The sequence below is a fragment of the Humulus lupulus genome, chromosome 2 (assembly GCF_963169125.1).
Source record: "Humulus lupulus chromosome 2, drHumLupu1.1, whole genome shotgun sequence".
NCBI lineage: Eukaryota > Viridiplantae > Streptophyta > Magnoliopsida > Rosales > Cannabaceae > Humulus > Humulus lupulus.
Window position 1 is genome coordinate 237,650,822 of NC_084794.1, and position 26,702 is coordinate 237,677,523.

The following is a 26,702-nucleotide window of genomic DNA, read 5'->3' on the forward strand; positions in this document are numbered from 1 at the left end:
TCATATAAGATAGCATCTTCTTTTCAATAAATAATAAGCAAAGCATGCTGGTACTGGAAAACAGATTCAGACTTTAGACACTCAGAAATTTGTATCTGAGAAATACCAAATTAAACAAGGATATCGGCATTTATGTCCAGTACATAACTCAGTTAATTGGCATCATCTAGTTTGGGACAAACTGACTATAACGAGACATAGATTTCTGGTTTGGTATGCCACCAATTTTTTTTAACGAATAAATTAATAATGTTAACATGGGTGTGCATACAAAAATAAACATAATCAGATGACAATATTTCTCTTATGCAGATTTTCTAGCCACTTTACATTGAGAACGAATTCAAGGGAGTGTAAGCATAATGAAATACCCATGAGCAATCTCAATATTCAAATCCCAAACTCCAAATCATATCTGACTTTCACATAGACACGGAAACAACTTGAATTTACAAACCCCAAATCGTATCTGATTTTGGGATGTAGAGTTTGGATTAGACTACTAAAGTATTGTAACACCCTGTAAATAATTAAAAAATAATGTACAAACTTGCAAAACAATCAATTTCCCCAAGAATTTTCTTGAGAAACAAAAGAAAATACAGAGATGGAAGATTGAGACCTGATGGAAGATAGACCAGTCGAGCCATGTCGTAGACCCACCGCCGCAAGCACCGTCGCACCCACGAGCGAGCCACGCCATAGACCCACGAGTCGAGCCTCCTTGTCATACGACCCAAGCCGCGGCCCCCATCACCTTGTTACACACCTGCAACAAACAGAGAGAAGGAAAGAAGGATTGAACGAGAGAGTAGCTAAGAGAGAAAGATAGAACGAGAGAGAGTTACTGAGTGTGAGAGAGTAGGCGTAAAGGGTTATTAGGATTCAACCTTAGAGATTAGGGTAAGGGATGAGTTGGAGATTAGAGAGAGTTACTGAGTTGGATATAAGGAAGCTCCACTCTGGAGCGTGACTTCGTGAGGCGGAGAAAGAGCTCCACTCTGGAGCGTGTGTTCGTGAGGCAGAGATGAGTTGAGAAGACTTCGTGAGGCGGAGAGACGAGACGAGAGTAAGAGATGGAGACTTCGTGAGGCTGAGAGACGGAGATTTCGTGAGGCGGAGAGACGAGACGAGACGAGAGTGAGAGATGGAGGCTGAGAGAAATTTTTCGAGTAACTTAGATTTAGGGATTAAAATTTGGGACTCAAAAAAAAAAATTCATTTGGCACCTGAGGTTTATTCACATGGCGCAAAAATAATCCGTGTGTTTTTAACCACCCACTATTAATATCACTTCTAAATATATGCTATTTTTTAATGTAATATATACTAAAAATTTTTGTAGTGATGGTATTCTTCAAAGTGGATCTTTGATCTGGTTATTACCAGCTAGAGATCAGGGAGAAGGATATGCAGAAGAATGTTTTTATATTAGATAAGGGCACTGGGAGTGTTGGGTTATGTTTTGAGGATTTGGTTAATGCCAATTTGTTTTTATGGATTAGATGAACAAAGTATTAAAATATTATCTGAATTGGATTTGTGATCGTCTTGATCGACGGTGTTGTGGTATATTCTCTATGGAGATTTTCCAGGGTCAAGGAACGCCTTAGAGGGCAGGAGTTTCCTTGGACAGGCAGGATAGTACATGTGCTTTGAGAAAGACTTATGAGTCTTCTTACAGATCATAACCAGTTAGTAGGTTGTTATGACACCTCAGTGACAGGGAAAGGTGATTGCATATGCATCATGTTATTTGAAGGATATGACTAGAGCTAGAGTAGAGTTACTAGTGGGCCAGTTGGTCAACATTATGTTGAGTTTACTCTTATAAAAAAGATCAAAAGAAAGACAATTAATTTACCCACAGATAGAAAGAAGTGAGGGCAATGTCTTAGCTGGATTAACTAAGGACTATGCAGTGTCAGATATGAGTTTATTGTGGTATAAGGATTAGATTTGGAATCCAATGGACACTATTATTAAATGGGAGATTCTGGATGAATATTATACTACCTCTTATTCTCTTCATCCATGGATCATGAAGATGTAACAGAGTCTGAAAGCTTTATATTGGTGGCCTAGGATGGAGAAAGACGTAACAGAATACGTGGCAAAGTTCTTAACCAGTTAGCTGGTCAAGATAGAGTATTAGGAACCAGTAAGGCTATTGTAGCCTTTGAGTATTCCATAGTGGAAATAAGGAAACATCACAATAGGTTTCACGGTGGGGCTGCCCAAGATAGTGGGCTAGCGTGATTTGGATTGGGTCATTATGGACCAGCATATTAAGTCAGCTGATTTCTATTAGTAAGGATAAGTAATACAGTTGATCAATATACAGACCTCTATGTGAGAGAGGTAGTATGCCTTCTTGAGAATTCAAGGTTTATCTTACTTGATGAAGACTCTACTGTTATTTCCAAGTCTTTGGAAAGGTTACAAAAGGCGATGAGTGTATAGTTGGAGTTTAGTACAATTTATTATCCTTGGACTGATGGTAAATCAGAGAGAGAGAGTTATCCAATTATTGGAAGGACACTTTAGGTATGTTAGAGAATGTATATCACCCGTTCATTGGAATGAGATGGGTGAGATGTTATATCTGGATCTTGAGGTAGTTCAGGGGACCATAGAGGTTATTGAAAATATTAGACCTTGGATGCTCACTTCTCAGAGTAAATGGAAAAGTTATGTTGATTTGAAATGCAGGGACATGTAGTTCTAAGTGGAAGACTGTATCTTCCTTAAAGTATGACCAAGGAAAGGGGGTGAGGAACTAAGGGAAAGTTGAGCTCTAGATTAGTAAGGACCATTTGAATCCTGGATAGGATCGGTCAGGTTTCCTTTGGATTGGCCTTATCTTTGGCACTGTAAGCTGTATACAGTGCATTTTATATTTCCATGTTGAGGACATGGGTTAGAAGAGACTCATGAGTTGAATTATGAGAATCTGAAGATTGAGGCTAAGTTATCCTGTAAGGAATAGCCAGTTCAGATTTTACCAGAAAGAACAACGTTTTGAGAAGCAAAGCTATACCTTTAGTTAAGGTATGATACAAAAACAGTGAGGTCGAGGGAGCGACCTGGGAACTGGAATCAGAGATACGAAATTTATATTCTGGGTTGTTCAGAGTATATTTCGAGGACGAAATTTCTGTAAGGAGGGGATACTTGTAATGACTTAAATTTCCTAATAAGACTTAGGGCCTTGATTAGGAGGTTGGGAGGGACATAATTGATTTATTATGCAATTAAATAATTATATACATGTTTAGGTGTATTAAATATGCATGTGAACCCATTTATGTTCAATTGGGTGATTTTCACATTTTGGCCATTTCAGGTATATTTGGCATATATGTGGCATGTGTGTGGTGCTTCATTATTATTTGGTTATGCTAGGGTTACTCAGCAGGAGACGATCCTAGGAGGTAAGCTAGTGGAAAATTCACAACGGGATTTATACTTGACTCGGAGTGAGTCAAGGGGCATTTAGCACATTACCGAGATATTGGGTAATGAGAATAAATATTTGATGATAAATTGGGAGTTAGTAAGATCAGTGGGAATTTTGAGAGTTTTGACTATTTTACCCTCGGGGGCGTTTTTGGGACCCCGAGCATTAGGATTTGCTTGAGGCTACTTAAGCTTGAAGTAACCTGTTAGAATCATAAAAGAACGTTCTCTCTTCCTCCCGTTCCCTTTTCGTCTCCCGATAACATTTTCGAAGGAAACTTGAGTTCTAGGACTCAGATTCAAGCGAGGATTGAGGCATAACGATTCTAGGGAAGATTAGAAGCTTATTAGCCAGAGGATTTAGCGAGGAACGACATAATCGAAGGTAATTCAAATTTTAAGTTCTAATCTTTTAAAGTTTTTAAGCTTGGATTGGATTTTGTGTTTTGATGAGTTTTTGGATGAATTATGACTTGGGTTTTATTGGTTTTGGGAGATTAGGATGTTTGGGAACTTTAATTTTGAGATTTGGATAGGTTGGGGTCAGATTTGGAGCTTTGAAGCTTGAAGAACACGAAGCTGAGAACCCAGATTTCTAGGTTGGGCGCTGTAGTGCTAGGGTGGTAGTGCTACAGTGTTAGGTGGTCTGATTTGGGGGAGTTGGGTCTGTTTGTAGCGCTGTAGCACCCAATGGTAGCGCTACACAACATTCAGAATGTGGTTTTTTGGTACTTTCTGGGGTTTTGACCCGAGGGCTTGGGGGATGATTCCTATAACGACCCAAATTTGCTAATAAGGCTTAAGGGCCTTGATTAGTGTGCCAGGAGGGCATAATTGGGATTAGAATGAATGTTATCGATTTAAATGCGTAATTATATGATCAATAGTGTGCTTATGAGAATTGATGATATTATATGATGATGTGATATATATGTATGAGATATATGCGAGAACCACATTATTATGTGGATAATTCTGCAGCCGGCGACTCGAGGCGATCCTAGGGCTAGATAGCGGGAAAAGTCACAACGGGGCATTATAATTGACTTTGGACAAGTCAAGGAGTATTTTAGGTATCGGGTAGTGATTTAGACTATCGGGTGATGAAAATAAATAATTGGAGATATATTTGAGGTTAGGATGTTTAGGCGGGATTATTGGGGGATTTTACCGTTTTGCCCTCGGGGATGTTTCCGGTATCCCGAGCTTTGGGATTAGTCTGATAACTTAAGGATAGACTTAAGGAATATGTTAGAAAACAGTAGACACAAGTTTAAACCGACCTTTCTCTCCATCTCTCTCTTAGTAAAGGCAAGACCCTGATTTTCAAGGGGGAAATTGACTGAAACTTGGGGGAATTGAAGGGCTAAATTAGAGGATTAGCTCAAGGAACTAATCAAGGGTTGAATTAGAGCCAAGGTAAGCATTAATTTTTGTTTATGAGGTTAGAAATTTAAGGAAAAATTGCTGAGCTTTTAATAGTTGTGGTTTGGACATTCAAGGTGGAGTTGAGGCTTAAAACTCTGAAGATAGGCCAAAGGATCCTTGGAGAAATGATTCTACAGCTGAGGTAAGGTTTAATTTAAAGTTTGATGGTTGACTTTGAGAGTTTTCATGGCTGGTTTTGAGTTTTGTGGGTTTGAAATCTTAGAAATTGGAATTGGGATTTTGGTGAGTGTTAGGCAGGACTTTTGGTTAGATTGTGTTGTTTAAATCATTCTAATGATGTTGTTATTAATTGGTTTTGAGTTGGGGGCTTTGGGATGGCTTAAGGTGAGGTTTAGAGATTGAAAATGGTGGATTTTTTTGGGTTCGAAGGATCGGGCTGCGGCATGGTTCTTGGTGAGCCGCGACCCTTCGAGGTTGTTGTATGCTGAGGAAGGAGGGCGGGCTGCGGCATGGTCCAAGCAATGTCGCGGCCCTTACCTATTTTTGTGCCTTAGATGGTTCTGTTTGGGGACCATGCCGCGGCATGGGTGGCCTATGCCGGGGCGCTTAAGGGATTTTGGGATTTTGAGATTTTAGGCTTCGGAATTTATCCTAGGGTGCTCGGGATTGAATCTTTTAACATATTTGGTGAAGTTCAATGTTCCGGGGACTATAACTTGGTTTGGAAACTCATTTAAGATTGTTAATGGTATCTTTCATCATGGTTGTGATTAGGTTCTAAGCTAGGGCTCAGGGATCGGATCGCGCTCAAGGAGTAATCGCTCGTAGCTAATTCATCTAGAAGCTAAAGGTAAGAAAACTACACCCTGTTGAATATTTGAACGGGACTAAGGGCTCCCTGGTATATATGATTGAAAGAATGGTATTATGCCATGTAAATTGTAAACCAACGACCTAAGCGTGCCACGATTAACTTGTATAATTGGCACGGCTTGGACACTGGGATCCGAAGACAGCTTATTATGCACTCAGCTCGGTTTAAGCGGGCCGGAGTCAGTGGGTTAAACAGAGGGTGCGACCTAAGGTGTCGACCCTAGTATTTGTGTTAATTGACTATTATATTTGACTATGAATGTGATTAATGAGATTGTTGAATAATCTGAGTATTGATGAGGTTACTTGTACCTTGAAGTGTGCTTATATGCTGTGGACTGAATATTTGAACATGCTTATTGGAATGTCTGTTTGATAATATTGTTTATGCTGTGTATGTTGTTTTCTTGCTTGGCCTTGGCTCACGGGTGCTGCGTGGTGCAGGTAAAGACAAGGGCAAGATCGATCAACCTTGATTGGAGAGCTCTGCAGGGTGAATGTACATGCCAGGCCGCTCAACCGCCATGGTTGAGGAGTTTATAGGGACGGGAGGACCAGAACCTTGTATTGTGCCTTAGTATGGCTAATGTTTACTCTTAATTGTTGAATTTTGTAAACCAACTTTTAAACATTGTTGATTTTGGGGATCCCTTCTGTAAACTGTTTATAACTTATAAAATGTATCTTTTGAGGCCAAAATGTCTTTTAGCCCTAGAACACTTTAGCTGATGACACGTTTTGATTAAACGACTTGATTAACAAGTCTCACACCTTTATAAATACACAGTGTAGCGGTCTTGGCTATCCAAGGTGTTACAACTTGGTATCAGAGCATCCTAGGTTTAAGGGTTCCTAAAGACTGGCTGGACATGTACATTCGCTGCTAGAGACGAGCTCAAAATCAGGGTTCGGTAATGTGTATATGTGCCTATGTGCTTATGTGTTTGTGATGAGCTAAGAATGTTGTTATTTACTGGATTATTAGGATGCATGAGATACTGATAGGGCCTGGCCCTTTACTGTTGTGTGAGAATATTGAGGCATGTTTATTAACATCGTCGTGCATGTAGATGAATATTTGAATGATTAATTGTATATTGTGCATGTATGAATGCCTGTTTCATAGCTTTTGTGCGATTGGATTGGAAGCGTGCTTATTAGCAGCCAATGCATGAGAATGGATGCTTATATGTGGATTGTTTGTGGTTGGTGATATTCTATTGGTGGACCTTGGAGAAATTTTACCCTGTCATCATGGTCTGATTGCTGAGTCGTTATTTGCAGATTAACTTGGATAGCTATGCGTCCAAGAAAATCTTCACGACTAGCTGGCACTAGGTCCGGGACTAGGGGTGATGACTAGGGCCAGACTCCTCCGCCAGTGCCTGAGAACTGGCTGCAGTTAATGGCTGAGATGCTGGCTCGATTACAGAGTCAGGATGAGCAGATTCGTATTCTGCAACAGCAGGCTCCGTCAAGGAGTGCTGCCCCTTTTGTACCACCTGCGGTGGTACCAGTTGTGCAGTCTGGGGAGATTGGTAAAAAATGGGAGTCGTTATATGAACGATTTAGGAAGCAACAACCCCCAATCTTTGAGGGTGGACCGGATCCATTGAAAGCCGAGTAGTGGCTAACTATGATTATAGTAATTCTGGATTTTATGAGGATTGAGGGGCATGATAGAGTGGCCTGCGCCACTTATAAGTCGAGGGAGGATGCCCGTATCTAGTGGGAGGTGGCATCGCAGACTAGGGATGTGACTACATTGAGTTGGGAAGGTTTCAAAGATTTATTCAGTCAGAAGTATTATAATGTTGCTGTCAGGGCAGCAAAGGTTAATGAGTTTGGTTCAGGGCAGTATGACTGTTACTGAGTATGCCCTGAAATTTGATAGGCTTGCAAAGTTTACTCCAGATCTTGTGCCTACCGATGCAGCTAGGCAGGATAGATTTATTAGAGGGCTGAATACTATGATAGCCCGAGATGTTAGAATTACAACGGTACTTGGAGGAACAACTTATGCCCAGGCCGTTGAGAAGGCTCTTACCGCTGAGGAAGCGGAGAATAAGATATGGAGGGATAGTGCAGCAAGAAGGGAGGGCCGCAGGGTGGTGCCTCCATATTCTGGGTCTGGTAGGGGCGGAGGCCCCGGTGATTTCAAGAGGAAGACTCCTGACACTTCGATCGCTGCTGGTCCTGATAAGAGGGGTCGGGGTGGTCATGGTGGCAGCGAGGCATGGCGGACCTATCCAGAGAGTCCGAGATGTAGAAGACGCCATCTGGGCGAGTGTCGGGCCAAGGCTTGCTTTGTGTGCGGAGTTGTAGGGCATCTCAGGAAAGACTGCCCAACGGTGAAGAAAGGTGAAGCGGGAAAGGTGGATAGCTTGACTCCAGCTCGAGTATTCACCTTGGCTCAGGCGGAGGCTGAGGCTAGTCCCTCAGTAGTGACAAGTCAGCTTTCTAGCGCTGGCCCTCCTTTTACTGTTTTGATAGATTCTGGTGCTACACATTCTTTTGTTTCTAGTAGAGTGATTGATAGATTGTGTAGACCTAGTGAGTATCGGACTGCAGGGTTTGGGACTTTGTTGCCTACAGGGGAACTGGTAGTCTCTAGGAGATGGATTAAATCACTGCCAGTGATGGTTGATAGTAGGGAACTCTTAGTAGTTCTGATTGAGTTACATTTGGAGGATTTCGATATGATTCTGGGGATGGACTGGTTGGCCAGATATGGAGCTACGATTGATTGCAGGAAGAAGATGGTTACTTTTGAGCCTGAGGGCAAGGACCCTTTTGTCTTTGTGGGTGCGGTGTCTGGACCCCGCGTACCCATAATTTCAGCATTGAGAGCTAGGGACTTGTTGCAGGGAGGGTGCATAGGTTTTCTGGTTGATGTAGTGGATATCGCTAGAGTCATGCCGGCAGGGCTGGGAGAGACTAGATTGGTGTGTGAGTTTCTAGATGTCTTCCCTGAGGATCTGCCAGGGTTGCCGCCGTGTAGGGAGATTCAGTTTGAGATTGAGTTAGCACCGGGGACAGAACCAGTATCAAGGACACCATACAGAATGGCACCAACAGAATTGAAAGAGTTGAAGATACAGTTGCAAGAACTTCTGGATTTGGGATTCATCAGGCCTAGTTATTCTCCATGGGGCGCTCCAGTGTTGTTCGTTAAGAAGAAGGACGGGACTTTGAGGATGTGCATCGATTACAGAGAATTGAACAAGTTAACTATTAAGAACAAGTACCCTCTACCAAGGATTGATGACTTGTTCGACCAGCTGCAAGGTAAGATGGTGTTCTCAAAGATTGATCTTAGATCTGGTTATTACCAGTTGAGGATCAAAGATGAGGATATACCGAAGACGGCCTTCCGGGCATGATATGGGCATTATGAGTTCCTAGTCATGTCTTTTGGTCTGACCAATGCCCCAACAGCTTTTATGGATCTGATGAATAGGGTGTTCAAGGAATTCTTGGATCAGTTCGTCATTGTCTTCATCGACGACATCTTGGTTTACTCCAGTTCAGAGGTAGAGCATGAGCAACATCTCCGACAGGTTCTACAGAGGTTAAGGGAGCATTAGTTGTACGCCAAGTTTAAGAAGTGTGAGTTCTGGCTACCAGAGGTGACCTTCCTTGGACATATAGTTGGGGCATAAGGGATTAAGGTGGATCCGTCCAAGGTAGAAGCAGTTAGGGATTGGCCGAGGCCGAGGCCGAGGAATGCCTTGGAGGTGTGGAGTTTCCTTGGGTTGGTTGGTCACTACAGGTGGTTTGTAGAGGGGTTCTCGAAGATTTCTTCACCGATGACAGAGTTGACAAGGAAGAATCAGAAGTTCGTCTGGTCACAGAAGTGTGAGAAAAACTTTCAGGAGTTGAAGCGACGGCTTATTTCTGCGCCCGTGTTGAGTCTTCCCTCGGAGGAAGGGAAGTTTGTGGTCTACTGTGACGCGTCGAGGATGGGCTTAGGCTGTGTGTTGATGCAGAATGAGAAAGTTATAGCCTATGCATCTCGACAGCTGAAGGAGTATGAGCAAAGGTATCCGACTCACGATTTGGAGTTAGCAGCAGTGGTATTCGCACTAAAGGTGTGGCGACATTATCTATATGGGGAGAAGTGCGAGATATACACTGACCATAAGAGTCTGAAGTATTTCTTTACCTAGAAGGATCTGAATATGAGGCAGAGAAGTTGGTTGGAGTTGGTTAAGGATTATGACTGTGATATCCTTTACCATCCTGAAAAAGCCAACGTGGTGGCTGATGCATTGAGCCGGAGGGGCCCAGGGTAGTTGTATAGTTCCACCCAGATCTCGAGAGAATTGGTTGATGAGATGGTCAGGGCAAGGATAGAACTGGTAGTGGGCCAGTTAGCCAATATCACTTTGCAGTCGACCCTGTTAGAGCAGATCAAGGAGGGTCAGTTAGTAGATGTGCAGTTGCAGGAAAATAGGCAGCATGCCTTAGCAAGGACAGCTAAGGATTATTATGTTTCTGAGACAGGTTTGCTTCATTATCAGGGGCGGATTTGTGTTCCGGCTGATGAGGGAATCATGCTAGAGATACTGGATGAGTCACATAGTACACCATACTCACTTCATCCGGGTACCACGAAGATGTATCAGGATCTGCGGACATTATATTGGTGGCCCGGAATGAAGAAGGATGTAGTTGAGTATGTGTCTAGATGTTTGACATGTCAGCCGGTTAAGGTTGAGCATCAGCGACCAGTGAGTTTGCTTCAGCCTTTGGGTATCCCAGAGTGGAAATGGGAAGATATTACGATGGATTTCGTGGTAGGATTACCCAGGACAGTTGGACTTCATGACTCGGTGTGGGTAATAGTGGACAGATACACTAAGTCAGCTCATTTTCTACCAGTGAGGTCGACCTATACAGTGGAACAGTATGCAGAGTTGTATGTGAAGGAGGTGGTTCGTCTCCATGGGGTTCCAAAGTCTATTGTATCTGACCGAGACACTATCTTTACCTCCAAGTTTTGGGGAGCTTTGCAGAGAGCAATGGGGACTCAGCTGAAGTTTAGCACAGCCTTTCATCCTCAGACTGATGGATAGTCTGAGAGGACGATTCAGGTATTGGAGGACATGCTTAGGGCATGTGTGATTGACTTTGAGGGTTCATGGAGTAAGTACCTCCCATTGATCGAGTTTTCATATAACAACAGCTATCAGTCCACGATTGGAGTGGCTCCTTACGAGATGTTATATGGAAGAAAGTGTAAATCGCCCATTCACTGGGATGAGATGGGTGAGAGAAAGTATTTGGGGCCAGATATGGTTCAGAGGACTAACGAGGCCATAAAGAAGATTCGGGCTAGAATGCTTGCCTCGCAGAGTAGACAGAAAAGGTACGCTAATCCTAAGCGTAGGAATGTGGAGTTCCAGGTTGGGGACCACGTGTTTCTGCGAGTTTCACCATTGAGGGGCGTGAGGAGGTTTGGAGTGAAGGGCAAGCTGAGCCCTTGGTTTGTTGGACCTTTTGAGATCCTGGAGAGGATTGGACAGGTAGCTTATAGGCTGGCCTTGCCACCGTCACTATCAGGAGTTCATAATGTGTTCCATGTCTCCATGTTGCAGAAGTATGTTTCTGATACGACACATATACTGAGGTACGAGGACTTAGAGTTACAAACAGATTTGTCCTATGAGGAGCGACCAGTTCAGATTTTGGATCGGAAGGACAAAGTCTTACGGAATAAGACAATTCCGTTGGTGAAAGTATTGTGGAGGAATAGCAAGGTTGAGGAAGCGACTTGGCAGTTGGAGACAGCGATGCGGGATCAGTATCCTGAGCTATTCAAGTAAATTTTGAGGACGAAATTCTCATTAGGAGGGGATAGTTGTAACGACCTAAATTTGCAAATAAGGCTTAAGGGCCTTGATTAGTGTGCCGGGAGGGCATATTTGGGATTAGAATGAATGTTATTGATTTAAATGCGTAATTATATGATTAATAGTGTGCTTATGATAATTGATGATATTATATGATGATGTAATATATATGTATGAGATATATGCGAGAACCACATTATTATGTGGATAATTTTGCAGCCAGCTACTCGAGGCGATCCTAGGGCTAGATAGCGGGAAAAGTCACAACGGGGCATTATAATTGACTTTGGACAAGTCAAGGAGTATTTTAGGTATCGGGTTGTGATTTAGACTATCGGGTGATGAAAATAAATAATTGGAGATATATTTGAGGTTAGGATGTCTAGGCGGGATTATTGGGGGATTTTACCGTTTTTCCCTCGGGGATGTTTTCGGTATCCCGAGCTTTGGGATTAGTCTGATAACTTAAGGATAGACGTAAGGAATATGTTAGAAAATAGTAGACACAAGTTTAAACTGACCTTTCTCTCCATCTCTCTCTTCTCTCTCTTAGTAAAGGCAAAACCCTGATTTTCAAGGGGGAAATTGACTGAAGCTTAGGGGAATTGAAGGGCTAAATTAGAGGATTAGCTCAAGGAACTAATCAAGGGTTGAATTAGAGCCAAGGTAAGCATTAATTTTCGTTTCTGAGGTTAGAAATTTAAGGAAAAATGGCTGAGCTTTTAATAGTTGTGGTTTGGACATTCAAGGTGGAGTTGAGGCTTAAAACTCTGAAGATAGGCCAAAGGATCCTTGGAGAAACGATTCTACAGCTGAGGTAAGGTTTAATTTAAAGATTGATGGTTGAATCTGAGAGTTTTCATGGCTGGTTTTGAGTTTTGTGGGTTTGAAATCTTAGAAATTGGAATTGGGATTTTGGTGAGTGTTAGGCTGGATTTTTGGTTGGATTGTGTTGTTTAAATCATTCTAATGATGTTGTTATTAATTAGTTTTGAGTTGGGGGCTTTGGAATGGCTTAAGGTGAGGTTTAGAGATTGAAAATGGTGGATTTTTCTGGGTTCGAAGGATCGGGCCGCGGCATGGTTCTTGGTGAGCCGCGGCCCTTCAAGGCTGTTGCATGCTGAGGAAGGAGGGCAGGCCGCGGCATGGTCCAAGCAATGCCGCGGCCCTTAGCTATTTTTGTGCCTTAGATGGTTCTGTTTGGGGGCCATTCTGCGGCATGGGTGGCCTATGCCGGGGCGCTTAAGGGATTTTGGGATTTTGAGATTTTAGGCTTGGGAATTTAACCTAGGGTGCTCGGGATTGAATCTTTTACCATATTTGGTGAAGTTCAATGTTTCGGGGACTAGAACTTGGTTTGGAAACTCATTTAAGATTGTTAATGGTATCTTTCATCATGGTTGTGACTAGGTGCTAAGCTAGGTCTCAGGGATCGGATCGCGCTCAAGGAGTAATCGCTCGTAGCTAATTCATCTAGAAGCTAAAGGTAAGAAAACTACACCCTGTTGAATATTTGAACGGGACTAAGGGCTCCCTGGTATATATGATTGAAAGAATGGTATTATGCCATGTAAATTGTAAACCAACGACCTAAGTGTGCCACGGTTAACTTGTGCAATTGGCACGGCTCGGACACTGGTATCCGAGGACAGCTTATTATGCACTCAGCTCGGTTTAAGCGGGCTGGAGTCAGTGGGTTAAACAGAGGGTGCGACCTAAGGTGTCGACCCTAGTATTTGTGTTAATTGACTATTATATTTGGCTATGAATGTGATTAATGAGATTGTTGAATAATCTGAGTATAGATGAGGTTACTTGTACCTTGAAGTGTGCTTATATGCTGTGGATTGAATATTTGAACATGCTTATTGGAATGTCTGTTTGATAATATTGTTTATGCTGTGTATGTTGTTTTCTTGCTGGGCCTTGGCTCACGGGTGTTGCGTGGTGCAGGTAAAGGCAAGGGCAAGATCGATCAACCTTGATTGGAGATCTCTGCAGGGTGAATGTAGATGTCAGGCCGCTCAACCACCACGGTTGAGGAGATTACAGGGACGAGAGGACCAGAACCTTGTATTTTGCCTTAGTATGGCTAATGTGTACTCTTAACTGTTGAATTTTGTAAACCAACTTTTAAACATTGTTGATTTTGGGGATCCCTTCTGTAAACTGTTTATAACTTATAAAATGTATCTTTTGAGGCCAAAATGTCTTTTAGCCCTAGAACACTTTAGCTGATGACACGTTTTGATTAAACGACTTGATTAGCAAGTCTCACACCTTTATAAATACACAGTGTAGCGGTCTTGGCTATCCAGGGTGTTACAATTCCACCACCTTGTTTGGTGGAATTAGAGGTCTCGAGAGCGAGAGATTGGTCTCGAGATTTGGGTTTTGGAACTTAAACTCATTGAAACACTGTTTATGGTTGTGACTAGGTTATCGCTAGGGGGTTGGAATCAGGATCGTGTTTGTGGCTCGTTTATTGGTGATCTGTGGTTGGACCAAAGGTAAGAAAACTGCACCCAGTATGTGATGCATGAGAAAAATGTGATTAGGGCATGACATGAATATTGAATATGAGATTGATCAGAGCTTGAGTCTCTGTAAATGTGCACGATCATAATTATGCTAGTGAATGTTAAGTAAGCATGTTGAATGCCCTGCGTTTAGATATTTGACATATGATATATGCCTGGATGCATTGCTTACTTATGAGTGGAACTGAGTTATGAGTCAGGAATCGGCAATGTGTCAGTATTGACTGTGAAGCTATGACTTATTGGTCAAGTTCGGCAGTAGTACTGAGCACTAGTCGCATGGAATTGATAGTCATCAATGCAAGAGGGCAGGATCCACGATGGTTATTTGGACTTATTTGCATGCATGAATAAGGCTATTATTGCTAGGCATGCCTATTATGATTTAGTGATATGTTATTACGTGTTCATGAACATATTGAGTTTTTTTGCTGAGCTTCGTCTCACGGGTGCTATGTGGTGTAGGTAAAGGCAAAAGAAAGCTGGACCATCCTTGAGTTGGGGAGCTTAGGTGACGATGTGTACATATGCAGCCACTCGACTGCCACGACTGAGGGTTTAAAGAGGAACTAGGGTGAAACCCTATTTTGCCGCTTACATCGACTTGTTGTAAATATTTTATTGTAATTAACCTTTAAATTATAGTTTTTGGGATCCCAATGTATACAGTAAATGTTTTAGTGAAACTTTGTATCTTAACCAAAAATTTTAATCCTGAACCATTAATCATACTTAGTTACACGATTATGGCCAAAAGACTCGATTAGAAAGTATATCACTTTTTAAATACACACCGTAACGGTCCCTGGGTAGTAGGGCGTTACAGTGTGGTTGTGAACGGGATTGAGATTCCCTATTATTGATTGCTTGTTTTATGTGTTTTTAAGATTGGTTTGTCATACAAGAAGTACCGGCCTAAGGGAGTCGGGGCTATTGATAAACGTGCGGAGCACGGACCGGCCTAAGCAAGCCGGGGCCAGCTTGATCAGTAGGGGCTCGACCTAAGGGTGCCAACCCTGATTACTGAGATCATGTGATTGTGATTGACTAATTGAATATCTGTAATTTGTTTTGTGTTTATATGAGATAAGCTTGATTGAATATTCTAATTGTTATATGTGTTTGTTGTTTTGGTTTTCTTGCTGGGCCTTGGCTCACGTGTGCTACGTGGTGCAGGTAAAGACAAGGGTAAGCTGGATCAACTATGAGTTGGAGAGCTTTGGGGGTGAGGTGTACATTGTCAGCTTCCCGTCCGCCACGGTCGAGGGATTATATAGGGACGGAATCCTAAAATTTGTAGTTTGCCATTAGAATGGCCACTGGTTGTATATAACTTTTGAGAGATTGTAAATTAACACTAAAACCCTGTTTTTTTTTTTTTGGATCCCATGTACTAAATGTTTATTTTAATGAAAAATAACCATTTATGATAAAAAAATCTTTTGATCCTAACCTGGTAGATAAACTTAGGTTCACGTTTTTATTCAAATGACTTGATTAGCAAGTCTTGCACTATTTTAAACACACAGTGTAATGCTCTTAGTTTCCAGGACGTTACAATGAGCTCTTATTCAGCCATTGGTGAATGGCGACCAACATCTGGACGTTGGGCATAGGCGACCAGCTTCCTGGTCCTTGGTGTCTAGTGATCAGGGTTTGTTGCTTGAGCTCTACCGAGCTTGCCTTTGTTGGGATATGTGCCCTTAAAGTGTATTTCTGTAAAATATTTACTAAATATTTAAAAATAATAATAATTCCACTCATATTTGTAATTTTATTTACATGCCGTTTATCTAGAAAGATCCATTGTTATTACATGTAATGTTGAATTGAGTTTATATATATGTGATTATATATACAGGATGATTTGATTTCTGTAAAACATTTATTGAATATTTAAATAAAGAAAATAATTCCACTCATATTTGTAATTTTATTTACATGCCATTTATTTAGAAAGATCCATTGTTATTACATATAATCTTGAATTAAGTATATATATGTGTGTGATTATATATACAAGACGATTTAATTCAAGATAATAACATAAATATTCTTCGTAATTGCTAATATTAAAGTGGAAGTTTTTATATTAATTAAGATTATGAGCACAGTCTGTCTTTTGTTTTTTTACAGGACAATCTATTGAGATTGTTACGTGTAGTTGACACATGGTGATAAGGCTATCGTATACAATATTATATAGAACTAGGGACACAGTGAAAGAAAGAACTTATATTAATATCCATTAAAATATAGAAGTTCATCATTCATCACTTGCTGGTCATTTGAGACTTGGCCTTGATCCTGAAGTGAGTAATGGATTCTTATTTGTAGTCTTATGACTTATCAAGTACAATTTACAAAAGAGAATGTGGACCTAATCCTTGATATCTCAAAGTCATGAGAATAAGAGTATTTGAGAACATACTTCATAGATATGGAATCCACTCCTTTGTTGGAAGTAGTTTAATTATTACTTTCAGTATTGATAGCTATACTTGAACATAGAACGCTCAATTTTTGTTGAGAACATAAATTTCATATGTATATGACTTACAAAAATGTTAATTAAAGTATCAAGGGTAATGATTGATAAACATGTAATTAGAGAGGTTAACAGACGATGACTTGACTCCAATTATGAATAATTAGTGGAGGGTCATAACTCATGCATTGACTATATCAATGGATATCTATATGAGTTACAATTTCTAATAATATAAGATTATAAGTTCTGAGAGTGCACCTATGAATTTTTAGTGGAAAAATACCATAACTAGTAGGGTTTAATATTTTTTGAACCATGTGTTTTGTCTCATTACCTGTTTAGACCATATGTTTTGACAAATTATATTTTAGATCTTGCGTTTTGTAAAATAATTCAAATAGACCCCTAAACCCGATTTGGATCAAAGTTTTTTTTAGCTAAAATCACAAATAATTCACCAAATTAACAACTCAGAACAAAAACACAACCATTCTGCCTAGCAGTCGTGTTGTTATATTTAATTTTTTGTCCATCAAAAGAAGGTTTAAAAGTCTATTTGAACAATTTTACAAAACATAGGGTCCAAAAAGTAATTTGTTGCAACACATGGTCCAATAGGTAATGAAACAAAACATATGGCCGAAAAAGGTATAAACCCAATTAATAAATTAATTCATTGAGCCATTAATTTATTGGAGCTTAGAACTACAGATCCATTTCCCCCCAAGCTAGCTTGATAACACAAACAAAATATTTGGTGAATTAAAGAAATAATATAGTATTTTTTATAAATAAGGAATTGTAAAGTATTATTTCAAATTATTATTTTAGAAATAATAAATTACTTTTTATTATTATTTGTGAAATTATAAAATAGGGAAATAAAATATAATGATATTTTATTAGAATTAATTTTTTGAAAATTAATTATACATTATTTATTTGCTAAATAGAGTGATATAATTGAAAGCCTAAATTGGAAGCATGTGTTTCCCAAAACACATGTTGGGCGCCTACATAGTCCAATGGATTGTGATGTACGATCAAGCCTTGTCCAAAAAGAGAGCTAGATTTAGCTCATGTCATCACTTGCAATTCATCTATAAATAGAACCTTATGTGAGAAAGATCAGGCTAATGTTTTTCCTGTCATAAAAATTGAAACAAAAAGTTTCTTTTATCTCCCTATAGCTCACGCCCAAAGCAAGAGAACAAGCATGCTTTGTGTGTTGATTTCTACGACACCCAATAACATACACACTTTCATGTGTTGAAACTCCAAAGTGTGCATTAAAAAATTCACCATTGAACATGGAGACCACATACCCTCTATGATTTGTGAAAGACATAGCTTGGAAGACAAGTTGTTAGGAAGCATTCTAACAGTCACAAGAAATTCCATGCATAGATCTGTGCTACAAGAGGTATAATTCAATTTTATGTTCTATGTAATTTTAATAGATACATACATTAAGAAGATCTCATTCTAATTATGGTTGCTAGAATGAAATCTTTCTCATGGAAAATATATATGTTTATATTATTAATATTTTTGCATGAGATGTATATATTTTGTTGCTCTCACTTACATGTAATCAAAAACCAAGAGCCTTGCATTCTTGACATCACCATTCTTATTAACTACAATGGCGAAAACCTTATGGAGTTAGGCGATCACAATGATTTGACATTGGCGACGATGATCAGGTGGTCCTAACGCTAGCGACCCCCAAATTAGCAAGTTGATCTTCATCAACCTTTCCGCTAGTATATCTTGACTACATTGATGGCCACATCATTATACCAAAAATGGGTTTGCACAATGTTGACTTATTGTGCGAGCTGTTGGAAATACATATAATAAGACCTTTGTTTATTTTTATGTAATTCACATATTATCAAACAAACATGAAAATTTTTAGAACATGTTCCTATGAAATTGATACAAATACAGAGTAAAGTATAGAAACTTACATTACGCAGCGGAACTAGAAAAACTCATTCATTCAATATCTCTAACCCTTAATTCCTTTATGTAACAGAGTATTATCAAGAGATTGAGCTAGATCAGCAAGACATTTTTCCTCACCAAGCCTTTGATCAACCTAGAACTAGTGTGGGTTGGTTCTCAACACATGAGATAGAGATCTAGAAGAGAAGAAGAGAGAGTGACTAGAAGAGTGTGATTCTAGAGTTTTATATGACTGGACACTTACCAAAACTTGTTCTCTGTCAACTGTCTCTCTTGTTGCCATCTGACTTCTAAAAATCCTAGCTATATCACTCTATTTATATAATTATTTAAATTAATTTTAAAATATATATACAAATAAAGCTCTATCATAGCTGCCCACACCATATGGGTTGGGCTCATGATATGTGTCTTAAATAAGGCTCAACAGACTCAAATTTAAGACCCTTTTATTTATACATTTTATAATTAATTAATTAAATCATTATTCAAATTAACTATTTATTATTTGAAACTTAATTTAATATTATTTATTAATATTAACACCAATTTGTCATTATTAATAAATATGCTCAATATTCTCTTTATTCTCTAAATCACAAATCTCTATAAATTTTTCCAAAATTTACATAGTCAACTTTAAAATTCCTAATTGATAATTAAATCAATTAATTGAGACATTCTAGATGATTTACTCAAAGGTGATGTGGGGACCATGAATCCATGAAATCAAGCTCCAATATGTTACTGTGAATTTATTTACGAATAATTTCACTACATTATTAATTCATCGTGACTCCACTATAGACTCGGAATTGCACTCTTGAATTCATAGAATGCTTTACACCAAATGTAAATATGTTATCCATTGTTACAACCATTACCATCATTCAACCATCTATAGATGATCTACTACCGAGACAGGTTTTAATTACTGTTTTACCCCTCATTTGTATTTTATCCTTAAATACCACTAAGTTCCTTGTTATTGATATTTTCGTAAACTTAATTACTGAAATGAGATCTCTATCATTTAATGCCTTGAACTAAGCTATAAGGAAATCATCATTTCACTTCTTAGACAGAAGCTATAGATTTCATATCTATGATAAATACTCCCATTCAATTATACTACTAAGTCCCCAATATGTAAGTATGGGCTAGTCTGTAGGGTAAGCTGGTAATGAACAAATCAAATGACTTGAATAATATAATCAATGGAATATTAATCACTCAGAATTGGGATTGAATTGACCTATGGTCAACTTTATGATATGACTAGATTATATAAATAATCATATTTTACTTATCTATCTATAATCAATATCAGTCCAGTCCGATGTAACAAAATATATCTAATCTTATCTACTTGGTCAATGTCCTAGATACGACATCACACCAGATTGTGTAAGTATATCATATCGTAGATTAACAAGTCAATGTAAATCCCGTGCACTAACTTATTCTTAGGACTAATGCTTTCGAACATATAACCATAATTATAATCTACTGTGACCAAGTCATTATAACCGTGATTATTCATATGTTCGGGATTTAATAGATGTTTATATTGAATAAATAATCATGTAAATAAACAAGTGAGCAATGTGATTGATAAGTCAAAATTGTTTTCTATTCTTTAATTGATAATGAAATGAGCTTACATAGAAAATTGGTTTTACATAGGGCATAAAACCCCAACACGAGTGACTTCCTTTTTTTTAAGCTATTATTCCCTAGTCATGCCCTTTAAATAGGATATCACACTAGATTGTGTAAATAGTTTCCTTTTTTTTATTGATTTCTGATAGATGGTTTTATATCGCTGACTGGGCTTCGCCTCCGTTCCTAGGTGGCACCGCCACCTAGGCAAACTCCTTTATTTATATGGATATGTGGGGTGATTAGTGCTCAAAAATATCATTTCATTAGTTTTAAAGTTTAAAATAAATTACGTTTTAATTAATATTTTCATGAATTTATTGTAATATATTTTTATATTTGAAAATATTAATTTTGAGTTAATTTGTGTTTGATTTTCAAGAAATAAAATGTATTTTGACGTAAAGAAAAAGATTGAAGAAAGATTAGAAACAAATGGCATTTTTAAAATACAATTGCTGAGCAAATTAGGCCCAAAATCGAGCCCAGGCCCAAGCTTTCAGCTGTCAGCACCTGACGTAGCCGAACCACAGTGCCAGCCATGCACCTGACATCGCCTGACGCCGTCTCACGAGCCGCCTGACCCCACGGTCCCACGCGCCTGCCAGCTGCCCTGCACACATGACACGTAGCCCACGATGTCTCTCCTAGCGCCTGACACCACCTGCCGAGCCAACCACAATGCGCCACGTCGCCCAACTGTCCCCCACTCCACCAGCAACATTTTTCCAAAGCCAATCCGAGCCCAACACATGTCCCACTTGTCCCATTTTGCATCAAATTTTGAAGCTACTTTCTAATGCACAAAAATACCCACTTTAGAGAAAAAAATTCTCTATAAATAGAGAACCAAAACCAGTATAAATCATCAGATTTTAGAGTGGAAAAAAAGACTTTGTTATTTTGTTTTTTTTTTTCTTCTTATTTCTAGATTAGTTTTGCTTGTTTTAGGTGACAAAAATGAGTGAACTATTTTAGGAATATTGAAGAGGTTAGAGTGTAGTTTTTGTACTTCTCATTCTTAATAGTGATATTGATTATTTCTTATGCTTCATCTCCATATCTCATTAATTATTTTATTTCTCATTTTCTAATTTCTTTTCTAAAATTATTTAACATCTTTTACATAGGTTTAGTCATGCTTTTCTTATGTAACTTAGATTGCTAATTTATTTTAGTGTATTTGTTATATTGTATGTCTTTTACTGCATCCTGCCAGTGGTATTTTGTCGCTCTTGGATATATAATATGACATGCTTTGAAATTAGGAGTTAGATTCAATTTAATCTAGATTAATTAATTTTTGCTTTTAATATATACATCTTCCAGTTGCAATTAATGGTGTAGAATTACAACTGTGTTTTGAATTAATATCTGTTGTACTCTAATTTTAGCATGAGTTCATTCACTCAGCTCAGGTACAGCTGGCAGATAACTACGTGGAAAAATAATCAAGTAGAATATCTGCTTATTATCCATGTGGACAGCTCGAGATTCATAATGGTCAGACCTAGTGTTAGGCGTCTTGACTTTACCACGAACTAAGGATAAGATAGTTGTCAAAGCGCGAGCTCAGGAGAGATATGCAACTCATGATGATTAAGATATAACGCATACTAAAGGATCCCAAGAGACTCGAGATTTGTTTATACGCTTATTCATGACCAAGTTGTCATATTTATTATTCGAGATAGCAGGAACATATTTATTATGTTATCAAATCATATCCCAACATAAATGAGAATTATTTATATTAAATATAGACATTATGTAATTACGTGATTGAATCGTGCAGTTACCCGAATCTTTCCTTGGAATTCCCCTATAAATAATAGGAATGTTGGACAGGAAAGGGGACCCAATTATTCTGTATTACTGAAACTCTACCAAAATAGAGAGAGAAATAGTAATAAGATTGATTCGTGGACTAGGTGGATTTTAATCACTGAACCACGTAAAATTTCAGTGATTTTGAGTGAGTTCTTGTTATTTCATTCCAGTTTATTACTAAGCACTAATCTGCCCTTTTTACTTCTTAATTTCTCGTTGGCGAAAAACCGCGTCAATAGTTTGGTGCTTTCATTAAGAGCGAATTAGTGTTACACAAGTCCCAGTTCATTTTTCCTCATGCTGGTCACTCACTCAATGCACGATAATGAGACAAAACGACCTGGTGGGCAGAAGGGCCATCATACCGGCATTCCCAATGAAAGGGGATCGGATGTTCAACAATGTCCGGGAAAGCAACCGGCGGATCAGGACGATGCTGGGAGTTCGGCGTTGTTGCTGCCAAATCCTAATCCAGACTATCTGACGGCCATTGAAATGGAAAACATGCAGCTGAGGAGCCATCTCGCTAGGGAAAACAAGCAGATTTAGGAGACTTTGACTCGATTACCCCCTCTTGCAACTGGCGTTAATGTCAGAAAGAGGCGAAGTGGGTCTCATAAGTCCCACAGGAATAATCGTTCAAAACCAAATCGATCTGTCAGGACTGCCACTCCAAGTTCCGTGCCTGCGAGGCAAGATCACTAGAATACTCGGCCCAGTGACCATCACAGGGGTCGTCAACATGTCATTCGGTCAATTAGGACTGCAACCCCAAGTTCATTACCTTCTTCACAGGCCCCCAGGAATGTCCATGGCAATCCACGAGGAGGGACTGGGATAGGCTCGTGAAGGCATAATGCTCCAACAAATCCTTCCGTACCATGATCGGATCACCAGGCACCGAGACCTAGGGACGTTGGAATAGAACAGTGACGGGCTAATCTAGTCCGTCCTGGCGGAAGAAGGATAGCCTCACCAATAAGGCATCCTCCATCATCTGTAAGACATCCAAAACCACCTCGTCCTCAACGAATATGGGGACAGCAGGAGAAATCCTCCCCCTTCCGCGGATACTTCTTCTCCACGAATGTGCGTTGAGAATCCAAGCCCTCGATCTCAACCGCAAGCTATAAGCTTTGTAAATGGAAGTTACTGGACTGACAGTCATTGTAGCGGTAGGTCCGAGAGCGACCTAAGAAATCACTTGAGTTCAGCGCAAAGCCCTCGGTATGACCGACAACCCGACCTGCGCGATCATCTGAACTCGCAGAGAAGGTATCTAGCTCAGGATGAGGGTGTTAGCTATACTCAACACGAAGGAGGTCCATCCATAGTACGCGACAATGGGAATGCCCCACCGAACCAAGCTTCAGCTTGGAGGGACAATAACCCATCAAACGTGTACGATATGATATGACCAGTTGAATAGCCCCTAGTTAACCTAGGGACTAGGGACCAAACCCTCGAGAGACTAGCTCTAATGGAAGAGCAAGTGAAAATACTTTTATCTGGAAAATAAAAGGATGATTGTGACTCATACGAGGATCTCGAGCCTTTCACATTGCGGTGGAAACGTATCCTATGGGTTTTAGGATGCCCCACATGTCAAATTTTGATGGAAATGGAGATCCGTCCGATCACCTCAGAATGTTTAACACCATGATGATGGCCCACAATTTTAGGCTCGATCTAAGGTGTTCCTGTTCCCTGCAACTCTGGTCGGGCCTGCCAGGTAGTGGTTTAAGCAATACAAGAGGCATTCCATAAGCTCATGGAAGAAATTTTCTTCCGATTTCAAAAAAAGAATTTCGACCTTCATAGGAAGCTCGGGTTGAGGCTGATTCTTTGGCTAACGTGAAGCAGCGACCTGGCGAGACACTGAAGGCATATCTAAGAATATTTGCCAACGTTGCTACACAAGCTAGGGATGCTGATGACAGTTCCAAGCTCATGGCATTGAGGACGGGAATCCTTGTCAGGGGTGACTTATGGAAGGAACTCAAAGAAAAGGAGTTAAGAGCGTAGAAGAATTCTTGGCCCAAGCTCAAGAGTGGATAAACCTGGAGGAGGCGTGGGCTTTTGTCACAGGAACCAGCCAGACTCGTCTCCAACCCGTTGGAGCGGTAACGGATGTTGCAGCTATGACTCAAACCGTTGCCCAAAATAATGAAGTGGGGATTAACAAAAGGAAGGGAAATGGTGAGGGCGACCAGAGCGGGACGAAGAAAAATAAGTCCAGGGAAAAATTCAAACCTGTCTACGCTACTTATACTGACCTAACAAACACCCGAGAACACATATTCCTGGCAAATTCTAATCGCCTTCCATGGAAGAAGTCAGAACCATTGAGGAACGATATGGTGAAGAAAGAATCCTCAAAATTCAGACGGTTCCATAACGACATCGGTCATAACACTAATGACTATCGACAGTTGAAGGAAGAAATCGAAACTCTCATCAGAGCTGGATCGTTGGCCCAATACGCCTGGAATCGGGTAGTCCCTAGTCAGCCCGCCGGGCAGAACCCTCAGTCAATCCCTAAAGTTCCAATAGGCCAAGCCGGGGCTCAGGCAAGTCAGGTCGAACCTCCTTCGATAGTAGGGGGAGACATAAACACTATTGCGGGAGGACCTCATTTGGCGGGAACGAGCAGCGGGGCCCAAAAGAGGTACATTAACGAACTGAAGTCTCATAATGGGATGGAGTTTGTCCCGGAGCAATGGTTATCGAAACAACAACGATTGGAAAGGAAACCAATCATTTTAATGGAAGAGGATGCTAGCCACGTCCAATTCCCACATAATGATCTGCTGGTGGTAATCATTCAGCTCACAAACCGAAGGGTCCGAAGAACACTAGTGGACAACAGGAATTCTGTAAATCTACTTTTCAGGACCACCCTGGAAAAAATGGGGTTATCTGTAATTGATTTGAAGGCGACCTCGATGACTCTCTACATATTTTCAGGAGAAGGTTCAGCATCCATCGGGATGATCAAACTAGTGGTGACATTGGGAGAAGAGTCACGACCTGTTTCCAAATTGCTCAAGTTCATGGTAATCGATTATCCGGCTGCATACAATGCGATTTTAGGCCGACCTGTGCTGATGGTATTTGAAGCCAACCTCTATCCGCCACCTGGCAATGAAATTCCCCTCAGATACGGGGATATGCGATTAGCTCGCTGCCAGGGAATGCTATATCATTTCTATGAAGGGAAAATCACAACCCGAGCAGCAAGTGATGGTCATAAGTGACAGAGATGAGGAGTTCCAGGAAGTAGAAGTTACTCATGGGACGGAAGAACCTCAGCAGAAAGAGGATAGTGAGGTCGCCCAACGTGACGACATTAACCCACGGGTAGGCAAAGACAAATCAAAGCTCAAAGCCATAGAAGAGCTCAAGGAAGTAAACACTGATCCCAAAGAAGCTTCAAGAGTCGTAAAGATTGGAAAGAATCTTGACGACAAAAGAAAGAAGGACCTGGTCAATTTTTTACAAGAAAGCTTGGATGTCTTCGCTTGGTCGCATGAATATATGGTGGGAATCAATCCGTATATAATAATGCACACCTTAAATTTGGACAAGAATGTTCCTGCGAAATCCCAAAAACGGAGACGTTTGGGAATGGTCCGAGCTGAAGCCCTCGAGGAAGAAGTAGCTCGGTTACTAAAATGTGGGTTTATTCGAGAAGCAAAATACCCGATCTGGGTTGCAAATCCCACCGAACGAGAAGTGGAGAACCTATATCGACTTCTCTGACCTAAACAAAGCTTTTCCCAAGGACTGTTTCCCACTGCCAAGGACTAGCTAGTTGGTAGATGTCACGGCAAGTCATGAGCTCATGTCTTTTATGGACGCGTACTTTGGATATAACCAGATCGCGATGAAATCTGTGGACCAGGAGCATACTAGTTTCATGACCGAGCATAACGTATATTGCTACAAAGTTATGCCATTTAGATTGAAGAATGCCGGTTGTAACTACCCAAATTTGCTAATAAGGCTTAGGGCCTTGATTAGCGTGCCTGGAGGGCAATAGGTGAATTATGGATATAATATGTGAATTTATGTGAATATGTGATAGAGATGCATGTTTAGTTGAATTAAATATGCATGTGGGCCCTGTTTGGATATTAGGGGTATGTTTGTGATTTTAGCCCGTTGAGGGCATAAATGTGATAAATATGATATGTATGTGATTTATCTGTGTAGCACGATTTGAGACAGTCCTGGGGAGCAGTTAGCCAGAAAGTCACAACGGGGTTGAGAATTCGACTCAGGGCGAGTCGAGGGGCGTTATGGGTATTAGGTGTTTTACAGGGTTATCGGGTTATGGAAATAAATATTTGGAGATATATTTGAGGTTAGAATGTCTAGGAGGGAATATTGGGGAAATTTACCATTTTGCCATCGGGGACGTTTCTGGTACCTCGAGCCTTGAGGTAACCCTATAGACTTAAGTTGAATAAAACAAAACTTAGAATTATTTAGAACTCTCAGAAACCGACTCTTTCCTTCACCTCTCTTTGGAAGACTTTCTCTCCATTTGAAGCTTTGGGAAAACTCTTGGTGAATCAAGCTAGAGACTAAGAAGTGGAGCTGGGATTTTGGGGAGATTAAAGCTTGGAA